At 40.0% G+C, this 11,864-nt stretch overlaps 1 long non-coding RNA gene across 1 annotated transcript; it reads left to right on the top strand.

Moving 5' to 3' along the window:
• The first annotated feature begins 2,171 nt into the window (after window positions 1-2,171).
• LOC134357770 (uncharacterized) lies at window positions 2,172-10,452 on the top strand. The gene is made up of 3 exons (XR_010020724.1): window positions 2,172-2,197; window positions 5,379-5,461; window positions 10,412-10,452. It is a non-coding gene; the product is annotated as an uncharacterized LOC134357770 (long non-coding RNA).
• Window positions 10,453-11,864: the final 1,412 nt, after the last annotated feature.

The raw sequence follows: 11,864 nt of genomic DNA, 5'->3' as shown, positions 1-11,864 counted from the left end.
TGACTTTTATAAATAACAGTTGAGAAAGTGGAAGGGTGGGTTTGTAAGATTGCAGATGACACAATGGTTGTATTCTGGATAGAGTAAAAGTTTATCATAAATTACAATCGGACATTAACATGATGCAGAGCTGGGCTGACCGGTGGCAGATGGAATTCAATCCAGAAAAGTGTAAAGTAATACGTTTTGGAAAGTTGAACTTGATGGCAGAGTACAAAATTAATGGTTATCAGTGTAGAAAATACAAGGGATATTGGTGCTCCAAGTCTGTAGATTGCTCAAAGTTGCCACAGAAGTCGCTAGAGTGTTTAAGAAGGCATGTAGTATGTTGCCCTTTGTTTGTCAGGGGATTGAATTCAAGACCCATGAGGTAATGCTGCAGGTCCATAAAACTGTTTCAACCACATTTGGTTGCCTTAATCAGATCTGAAGGATGAGAAGCTTTAGAGAAAGTGCGGGGGAGATTTACCAGGATGATGCCTGGATTAGAGAAAATATCTTATTAGGAAAGGCTGAGTGAAGTAGGGCTTTTGTCTTTGCAGAAAAGAAGGATGAGAGGAACAGTTGATAGAGAAGTATAAGATGATAAGAGGCATAGACAGCCAGCACCTTTTTCCAAGTGTGACAATAGCTAATATGAGACAGCATACTATAATGTATTTGGAAGAAAGTAAAAGAGGGGTGTCAGATGTAGGTTTCTTATACAGAGTGTACTGGTTTTAGGGGCAGATACATGGTTGAAGTTCTAGCGGCAGATACATGGAGGACATTTAAGGGGCTCAAAGCAACATGACCTGGGCCTGTGAGCAAAAAATGAACCGATGTTTAGCCATTGTTGGAGCAGGTTTGGGGCTAGATTGAAGCAGGAGGGCCTGAGCCTAAGTGCAAAATGAACTGATGTTTGACCGATCAAGATGTCAATGTTGAAGATGAACGATGAACCATGTTCCACTTACTTTTCCATATGGTTTCCTCACCTCTGCGCTGAATACTTTCATAATAAATGCATTTTAAGCTTTGAACTTAGGTAGACACATGGAAGAAAGAATAATGAAATGTTATTTGGGAAGGAAGAAATAGATTGATCTTAGAGAAAATTAAAAATAACCACAACACTAGGGGCCAAATAGCCTGTATCATGTTGTGTTCTATTTTCTAACACAGTATGGAATCAGGACCTTGGACCCATATGACTGTACTGAACACCAACCATCAAGCATGAATTTCCACTAAAACCTCCACTAATCCCATTTTCATTCTCCTCAAATGGTCAACTTCTCAGATTCCACCACTCTCCAACATATTTGGGTCAGCAGTTTACAGCAGCCAATTAGCCTAGAAATTCACGTGTCTTTCAGATGTAAGGATAAGCCAGAGAAACCAAAGGAAGTCCAAGCTGTCACGGGGAGAATGTGTAGACTCCACAGAGACAGTACTGGAGGATAGAAATGTTTGCAGATCACTGGAGCTGTAAGGCAGCAGATCAACGAGACCCTGTGCCATCCATCATTCAGCAGCTGTACTCAGTCCTCACACTTCTGGTTTACGCTATCACTATCCCCCTGTTCTCAGCTCTGCTCTGCAGTGGAAGTCTAAACAGGAAAAATCCACACTCCTCTGTTTTAGCAAGTGGGATTTTCATGCCCACATCTGTTTTCTTCACTTCCATCTCACTTGGGAGAATGCAAGATTTCCCAATCATGCTGTTTCAGGACATATTATTACAAAAGTATTATTACAAATCTGTGTTCAGATCTCTAAAACAACAGTTGGAACGTTAATGATGTCTTGCAAAGAGAAAATAAATGTGGTGCAATTGGGACAAATAGTTTGAGCTTTGAGTGTCCCTGCAATATGTCAGTCATTTCTTCTTTACAGTACTGGTGACTGAAAGAGAGAAGCAAAGCAACATTGCAAAGAATACCTGTGGATGCACCAAAAATTATAGAAAAAATAACTTTCATAAAGAATCAGTTAATACGCACAGTAATTTAATATTATCTAACTATGAAGGTTTCACTAAAACCTTTGAACCTCCTTAGATATGATCTTACATGATGGGAAACTTTTATTGTTAGTTCTTATTTTCTTTATCTTGCAGCAGTTTGGATTCATATGCTAGTTATGTCACAGGCCGAACGTCAGATTGCTAATGATATCGGCAGAGAATCATTTCTACAAAAGACATCAAACTGAGGTAAGGATGCTTACACGCCTTTGAAATGGTTTATTATTTATCCTTCACCTAGCTGATGTGTTGTTTCAATTCGCAGTCACTTCTGTGCTCAAAACAGTTTCCATCACAAACCTTTTTCATTTCAAGCAGGAATCCAGATTCACAAGGACATGTGTATTTTCTCCACCTGGACATATTTCCATAAAAGCAATTTCTTTTTCCATTGATTGCAACTCACACTCCCTGTGGCTGTATGTATTCAGCCACTCTGCTTTAGGCACTGACGTATTATCCACACTTTCTAACAATATCAATGGCCTTGTTTCAATTCTCAGCAAATAGATCTGTCTGAGATAGAGATGGACACTATCAGTGAGTAGTGCCCTTGACTCTGAGACAAAAAGTTACAGGTTCAAATCTTACTTACAGAGTTTGAACACTCGAATACAGGCTGATGATCCAATGCAATATAATGTGCCATTAGAGGGGATGGTATTCAAGTAAAGTGTCTACTAGTCTGCTCCACTTCAGTAGGAGAAGCCCTAGAAAGTTTTCCCAAATGTGAATATAAGGAGTCAAATAAAAATATCACCAATCTAGGATAAACTGTTTTTTATGAGGTTATTCTCAGAGGCTTCTCCCAGTAAAATGTGTTGGAATGTATCTGGGATGTCAATTTATGGCAATCGCTGCAGGAGTTCTGTTCTGTCATCTGACTTGTTCATACACAGCACTGTTAAAGTGAACTAACTCTCCATGGCAACCATGCTGGATGGGATGGGCAGCAGCTGGAGAGGGATGGGGAAATCAGGACAATAAGCTAACTGCTAGAGGAACACACAGAGTTGAGCAGCAACTATGTGAGGAAAGGAATTGTTAAAATTATCGACTTTAGCCTTCTATCAGGACTCAGGGCTCAGATAATTGCTGCTCAGCCCATTTTGTACTTCTAGCAGATTGTTTGTTGCTCCTGACTCTAACAACTGCAGTCTCCTGTATTTCTCTTAAATGTTGGATAATAGGGCTTCCACATTATGCAGCAGCCCCATCAGGCAACCATCTGGACCATAGTTGCACATCAAATGCATAGGTGCTGTGATCCTTATCAAAACTGCCTGGCTACCAGAGTCTAGTACATGTATATCAATGTGGGGGAGTGAACATACTAGCTGTGTCCCAGTGGATAGCCTTTAATCACGTGTTTTGCTTAACTTTCTACATGATGTCCTCCTTGCCTTACTGTAATATGGGTTGTCTAACTTCTGTCAGTATCTGAGAAACATTATCATTATCTCATCATCTTTGAGAAATTGACAAAAGATAGATGCTGAAGTGATCCACAACAGGGAAATTCCCAAGTATAAGACTTTAACTGGAAATGGACACAAAACTTCAAGACATGCAGGGAAAATTGTTTTCCTTTGCAAATTATAATGCACATGGCTTTTTCCTAAACAGGTTTCTTTTATAAAGAAACATACACAAAATGCTGGAGGAACCCAGCAGGTCAGGCAGCATCTGTGGAAATTAATAGATGGTTGATGTTTTGGGCTGAGGCAAGAGTTCAAGTGTACTAGCCAAATACTTATTCCTCAATCAACTTCACTAAAGTAGATTTCTCAGCTTATCAATTTGATGATACTGGATGATTCCAAGTGAAGATTGGCTGATGGGCTACCAGTGATAGAACATGGATGAACTAATCCAATCCATATTACTTAGATGACCCAAGAGAGATGTGCAACTATCATATAAATTTGCGGCCTTCAATACTGAGTCACTTTACATTTTCTGAGGGTGTTCATTTGGTGAGCTTTCTATTCTTCAAGTACATTCATTAGTTTCTTTTTCAACATGAGTTAACTGATCCTCAATTTTGTAAACTGAAGTTATAATGTTGATGAAGTCATCTTTGAAATTAATGTTTTAGTATCAGATTACTTGATAAGAAAAACATTAAAATTCTATCCCATTACAATGCTTGGGTATTATGTATGAATTTAAATTTCATTCCTTTACTGAGTGTAACTAGCTGTGTATTAGACTTAAGCGATTTGTCAGCAAAAAAAAATCCATTACCATTTATTACCTATTGCATATGCATACCATTGTATGTAAATTCATAGAATTTAACAAAATATTGCTGTAGTTTTTCCTTGTAGAAATTACAAGGATTTTTTAGCCTTTCAACAAACTTGAGACGTTGCAACTCAGTGTGAAGAGCAACAAATTTGGAAGCAGATTTAAATAAATTATCCTGAGTAAGTTAGTACAGAAAATGGTTCACAGTTGAAAATTTTTATTAAAAATCTTTATGTAGTTCCAACTTTAATCCTAATTACTTGTCCAAGAAAAGAAAGCAGGATATGAAACAAATCAACTGCTGAATCTTAACTAACATACTTTGTGCATTTCCAGACTTACCTCATTGACTCCAAATATTTCCCCGTTTGTGCTATGATATACAGAAAGCATATCATTCAGCTTCTCAGCTAATAATGGCCTGGATTTTGCAGCAGTAATGGCAGTTACATTATTGGCATTTTCAATCATTTTTCCTTAAAATTGACATCAACTTTGCAATTTCTCTATATGTATATATTTACGCAGCATTCTGGATGTTGTTCCTGATCACCAATCTTTCACTGAATGCGTTTTTTGCAGCCTGCTCCCATGGAAAAATGGGAAATCAATTAGATAAGTATGAACTTCAGCAAGTCACAAACTTGTTCAGCTGCAAAAATACTGAAAACCATTGTTGTGTTTTTTTTTTACAGCAGTACAAGTTTAAATATAGATCTGTGAGATTTAGGTGGTATGGTGGTGGTAGTGATTGTCCGTCAGGTCCGATAATGACAGGAAATGTGTACAGGGGAGATTTTAGAGTGGAAAAGCTGTTGTACTAGACAGCCCCACTCTCTCAACCGCAGAAGTCAGGGTCCAGTGCTACGAACAGGTGTCACAAACTGGAGTGTTGCTTGGATGCAGTGGATGACCATGACATCTTCTGTGCCTTGTCATACCCTTCACTCTCTATGGAGCATTGTAGAGCCATTTTCCTGGCCGGGTATGAAAATATAATTGCCACTTTACAAGCTACAGTATATGGCTTCAAAGAATTTTTTGGAGATTTAATTTACTTGTCATGAATAAATATTTCAAAGTTTTCTTGATTTATCTCAATTCTTCTTAATTAACAAAGGCTGGATGCAATCTGAGGGATGGTGGGAAGAGATGAAGGGATGGAAGAAGACTGAAGGAGACAACATATGTAGGTTGGAAGAGGTGAGGGAGACTGAAGCTAAGGTGCATGAGGAATTATCAACATTCTTAACAACCATTTTCTCCGGTGGATGAGGAGTTGCTCCCTGAATATCAGTGTGCATTCCAACCATCAATAGGCACAGTGGACACAGTCCTCATTGTACAAGTTAAGTACCCCTTATCCAAAATGCTTGGGGTTGGAAGCATTTTGGATTTCCGATTTTTTTTTTGGAATTTGCAATGTATAACAAGATAGCTTGGGATCGCTATCATTTCTGACTCTGAACTTATGTGCTACTGGTAAGCAGACTTTGTCTTACACATGTTCATTGCATGTATATACTGATGCAACCATTCAGTGTGTCAAATTTTCATTAGCAATGATTTTGGCAAACTTGTCAATGAATTTTTCTGCTGCATCATTATCAGCAGATGCGTTGTCACCACAAACCTTTAAAAATTTAATTCTGTGCCTTTTCTTAAATTTCTGCAACCAACATGCTGAATATTCACAATTACCTTTAATTTTCAATTCTTCATGAGAGATCTTTACTTGAAAAAGGATCTAGTATTTTCCTAATGTCGATCAGTCAATCAGTGGGTGCCGTCCCGAATCTGGGGTTGGCGGCTATGCACCTCCATCTTTTTCAATCTTGCGACAGCACCGAGTACAGCCTCTCCTCCAGTTTGTTCTCGCTGGCTGCCTTGGCACCGCCCACCGCCGCCCCGCCGAACTCGAGCCCGACACCGTGTCGGCCTTCAGCTGCGGCCGCTTCTTCAAGCTCAGCCATTCCTTAGGCAGGTCCAGGCACATGGTGCAGCGCCCAAGTTCATCATGTCTCTTCTAACTAGGTGCATAGCATACAATTCATAGATACGTGGTGAGGCTTTAATCTCTTCCACGGAAGCTGGCCATTGGCTCACAAGGAGCTCATCCACCCTTTGTCAGGCCTTGTTTTTTTCAGTCCTGCTGGGTGTCCTCACATCCTCCTCACCAGACTAAGTCCGGTGGAGGTGCCGGCCAAGTCGCTGACCACTTGACCACGGCCCCTGGCTGAGTGCCGTGCGCCTGCCTCCCACCGAATCTCTCCGAGCGTCCGGCGCCCAACTGAAAATCATGGTTGAGCGGCCAACGACCAAACCAGAAACCAGTGTATATGATAAATAAACTCTTTTTGGATTTCCAGCAGGGTACAGGTATTGATTATCACCAACGTTTTGATGAGAAACTCCTCCGTCATCATCAGGACTCCCAGATTAAGATGGCAGAATTCGTCCTCGAAACATTGGTTACAATCAATACCGGCACCTGGCTAGAAGCCCGATAAGAATTTATAGATCTTTCTTTGTTTCATGGTTAGCGTAGCATTACGTGGCATATGTTCACTCCGATGTTGATGAATCCATGATCAGATCTTCATTTTTCACTTTATGTGGTGCTTTTCTATTTTTTTTCATTGACTTCTGTTGATTATGTATGTGAGATCACAGGACTGTGTGCATATTGCCTGGGAACCTTGCCGGTGCCTTGTGGAATTTTCTAATTGTGATGCCATGTCAGTAACCCAAAAAAGTTTGGATTTTGGAAGATTTCAGAATTTAGAATTTCTCAACCTGTATTACAATTTCAAGAGAAATGCAAGGAACAGAATGAATCACTATCATTTTTGAAAAACCTTTGAGTTGTCAATTGGCAGGTATTGTAGAAACTCCTTGACCAGAAATATGAATTCTCCACAAAAGTATGCAAATTGTGATTCTAAACTTAGGTTTACCTCAGATCCAATCTTATTGTAGACTGGGGTCAAGAAAGGACTGTGTCAATGTCCTAATATTTTCTGTCCTGCCACAAGCTTCCCATTGAAGTGGAACTAATCTGCAGGGAAATAATTCAACCAATGTCACTTCCCCTGCAGAAGTAAGTTCACTCTTAACTCATTCAATGAGTTTCATGTTTTTAGTTAATTATGTTGGAAGACTGGGCTCCACTTTTTAATCAACTTATCCATTGATATCTAGTTCATACAAAACAAAACTCATTTTCCATTCTGTTATTGCTATAACAAGCCAACACTCCAACAATAAAGGTCGACATGATGATACTGGAAAATGTGGAAGGCTTCCCTGACTCAAGAGCCATCTGTCAGTGAAATTCACCATCACTTTCAGGGGACAAGCATAGCATTTGGCTGTCTGATGAAAATATTCTTCAAAGATCATGATCTCAGACTCAAGACCTAATGAGCACCCTGCCCACCTGTTAACTTCAGGAATGTAGACTGCCTACTGCAAGCGTAACAAAACAGTGTTTTAGAAACACTTTCCAAGTCTACATTAAAGATAGGTGAACCAATGGTAAGTTCTTACCAAGGGCAATGTCAACACCCTCGGTGCCAACACCAATGATCAGACCAGCTTCCTTGCTGCCTTGTTGACATCAAACTTCTGAAATACAACCTGTATTCCAAACATCTCCATGAAAAGAGGACACCATGAAGACAGAGAATATTACTTCAAAGACAATCCTGAAGCCCCTTGATAAATGTAATATTACTACTCACTGGAATCCTAGGCCCATGACTGCTCAAAATAGAAAAGTATAATTGTGATCACATTGAGAACATCAAGTCTGTTCATGAGGAGCATACTAAAGCCCCACGTAAAATGGTGGAAGGAACACTCCATCTCCCACACTAATCCAATCATTGCTCCATTGAAGAACCTCCCGATCCATTTGTAACAGAGTGTGTAGATTCTACAATGGCCCCATCTGGCACTACAAAACTCACAGAACATGAGCGGAAGCATGTCCTTCTTCTCTTCTTAGATAGCTTCTCAATCTCAAGGAGTTGCCTCAGAAGAGAAGAGGGATTACCACTCTTATCATGTTTAAGATGTCAACTAAAAGCTACGTTTTCTACTACAAAGGAGAGTTCCTTGCTCAGGCAATTTTGCAATATCACAGATGTCAGGAATTCACATATACTGATACCTGACTGCAACAGATATGGGAATTTATGAGATTCCTGACACTGAGTTCTTTTGAGCCTTGTAGAAGAGCTTCTTTTGTGGTCAGTGCCAAATGCTGATCTTTCCAGCTAATCACAGATTTGTATCCTTTGATTCACCATGGGCATTTTATTGCTTCATTACTTCTGCAATGTATTTCTTTTTTGGCAACAGCTCTCTCTCTCTCTCTCTCTCTCTCTCTCTATCCTATTAATGGAAATTTCCTTAAAAATTGGGAAAAGTTTTTTGTGAGAAATGCATCCACATTTGAAAGGGAAATAATGAAAAAGGAATTAATCTACAATTTCTATTCCATTTTACAATGTTTATCACAGCATTGTAAAATTGGACATCAGGATTAATACTGATGGGAAATCAATGTCTGCGGGGTGATGTGTGAAACACCACATAAGTTTCCAAAGTAAGGCAGACAAAGCGGCGTGGAGTGAGTAAAGTGCAGCTGGAGGGCAATACCAATCAGTCATGCTGTACAGATGATGAATATGTGTGGACTGCACACTGTGCAACCTCTCCCAAACAACTGCCAGACGACGCAGCCAAGCTGAACATTACCACTGAAGTAAGATAGACCTCGAGGCATGTATACTGACTCGGTGAGAATGTTTATCATAAATGAAAATAATGCATATTGATGGGAAGAGTTAGATTAGGATCACTCTGAATAGATTGAGCATGGTTCAAGCAGGAATGGGCAAGTTAATGCCACAGCATTGAAAATAAGATTTCCATGAACAACTTTCAACACTGGATAAGTGGACCCTTACAAAGTAAACAGACAATATATAAACAAGAGGCTGATTCAAATCTTCAACAAAAAGTGCCACATGGCTCAGTGACAGCCAGGAAAGTGTTTGTGACTGTAACCAGTGAGTAACATTGACTTACAGTCTTCAACATTGATGCTTTGGAGGTAAGTAAGTGTGCCTTCAAATCAATGCACAACCCAGTTGACGCTATGGGGATATTTTGGCTTTTTGATCTTGCTTCATTTTCTGTCCCCTTCTTTTCAGTTTATCACAGCAGATGAAGCAAATCATTGCAGCTGCCCTTGAACGGATCATTCAAAAACTTTCGATATGTACTCCTCAAGTTGTAGCTGATTCTCAGTTAGGTGAAGGCTAAGTCAGACATCCCACCCTGCAAAAACTGATTTCAGGGAGGTAGCACCATCAATTTGCGGGAGACTTCCGGCGGAGGTGGGATGTCTGCAATAGAGTTAGCAGCTAGCCAGCTAGATTAAATAACATTAGCTATGCTAATGAACGAATGACACCTGTAAAACTCACCTCAACATGTCTTTTACAGTCTTAACCCACCATGGGCAATAGAAAGGTCACTGTTGCAAACAGTGCAGCGAGCAACACTGTCATTATTTTTGACCCCTATTAGGCAGGGGGACACTTTAGTGTAGTCTGGGGTGACATACATTTTATATTTTCTTTTTTTTTGGAACACTCTGCCATGGCGCGCTCTCGCTCTCTCCCTCGTGGTCTCTCGCACTCTCGCTTGCTTGCTCTCGTGCTCTCTCGCTTGCTTTCTCTCGCTTGCTCTCAACAAAATTGATTTCTGTGATATTGTATATAATTTGCGGGCAGCAGGGAGCCACTATTCATATGCGGGAGGTTCCTGGAACTGCCGGGAGAGTTGGGATGTCTGCTAAGTGACTAAGCAATGTTGAGTGTTGCAAGGTGCAAAAGAAAAGTCGCATGAAATTATCAGAAATGTTCACAGAAGTTCCTGTGTTTGTTGCCACTGTCATCTGCTTTATAAACGGACTACTGGTTTATTTGCATAACCCCAAGAGGAGCTCAGGCCTCACCCTATCAGGGCACTTTCTTTTGCCCTAGCCACCCCTCACCATCCTTCTCCCCAGCTTAAAGCTGACTTGCTTTCTCTTTCTCATTTCTGAAGTGCTTACTCAGTTTTATATTCTTTCTACAGATGCTGCCTGGCATGCTGAGTGTTGTTCTACTTTACAGAATTTAAAAAGATTTACCAGTTGGAATTGTTCTGTATTTGCTTTTGTTTGGAACATAAAATGGTTCACCAATGAAGTTCAAGATACTCCAGGGCCATTGCAAGAAGGTTGGAGATTTCCCATGCACAGTGAAATCAGCACCAGAGATGATTGACAACAAAATGTGTTATACAGTACACTGTGATCCACTTTATCTCCAGCTTCACTATAGACATTGTATTTCCATGAGTTTTTACCGTGCAAGGAAATGCCAGCTAGTTGTATGAGCCAGCAAGAGACTTCAATAAAGACAACATAACTATCATATACAGTATCCTGTAATATTAGCATAGCAAAAACATCTCAAGGTGTTTCACAAAAGTATCAGGCAGTGTATGGTCATGCACCTTGGCAGAAGGAATAAAGCATAGATTATTTACTAAATAGGGAGAAATTTTAAAAATCCGAGGTGCAAAGAGATTTGAGAGTCCCCGTGCAGGATTCCCTAAAGGTTAATTTGCAGGTTGAATCGGTAGTGAGGAATGCATTCATTTTAAGAGGACTAGAATATAAAACAAGGGTATAATGCTGAGACTGTATAAGGCACTTGGCGTATTGTGAGCAGTTTTGGGCCCATTATTTAAAAAAAGATGTGCTAACATTGGAGAGAGCTCAGGGGAGGTCCATGAGACTGATTTCAGGAATGAACGGGTTATCAAATAAGCAGTTATTGAAAGCTTTGGGTCTGTACTTGCTAGAATTTAGAAGAATGAGACAGGAATTTCACGGAGCGCTATTGAATGTTGAAAGGTCTAAAGAGTGTGAACATGTACAGGGTGTTTCCTTTAGTGTGGGAGTCTAGGACCAGAGGGCATAGCCTTAAAATAGAAGTAAGTCTTCTTAGAACAGAGAAGAGGAGGAATTTCTTTAGCCAGAGTGTGGTGAATCTGTAGAATTCATTGCCACAGGCAGATGTGCAGATCAGATCACTGGGTGCATTTAAAGCAGAGGTTGATATGTTCCTGATTAGTCAGGGCATGAAACGTTATGGGGAGAAGGCAGGAAAATGGGGTTGTTAGGGAAATGAATCAGTCATGATGAAATGGCAAAGCAGACTCAATGAGTCAAATGGCCTAACTTTGCTCCTGTGTCTTATGGTCTTATGGTCTAAGTGTCTCTACATGTATTCTAACTCTGGGCCAGGTAAGGAGATATTCTTATTTGGACAGGTCTACCAATCAATAATGATAGATGATTTATCTACTTTCCAGTTGCATTGTTTGCTAAAATAGAACCACTGATATAATTCCAATGTGATATTAACAAAATATAAGGACTCCAATCGAATACTTTTGTCAAAGAATTCCTGATGAATTAAGACACTGTGTTATTCACCCTTGTGCTCTTTGATTACCATCACAATGTACAAAGTTCAAA

The sequence above is a fragment of the Mobula hypostoma genome, chromosome 17 (assembly GCF_963921235.1).
Source record: "Mobula hypostoma chromosome 17, sMobHyp1.1, whole genome shotgun sequence".
Classification (NCBI taxonomy): domain Eukaryota; kingdom Metazoa; phylum Chordata; class Chondrichthyes; order Myliobatiformes; family Myliobatidae; genus Mobula; species Mobula hypostoma.
This window is presented reverse-complemented; position numbering and strand designations above follow the sequence as displayed.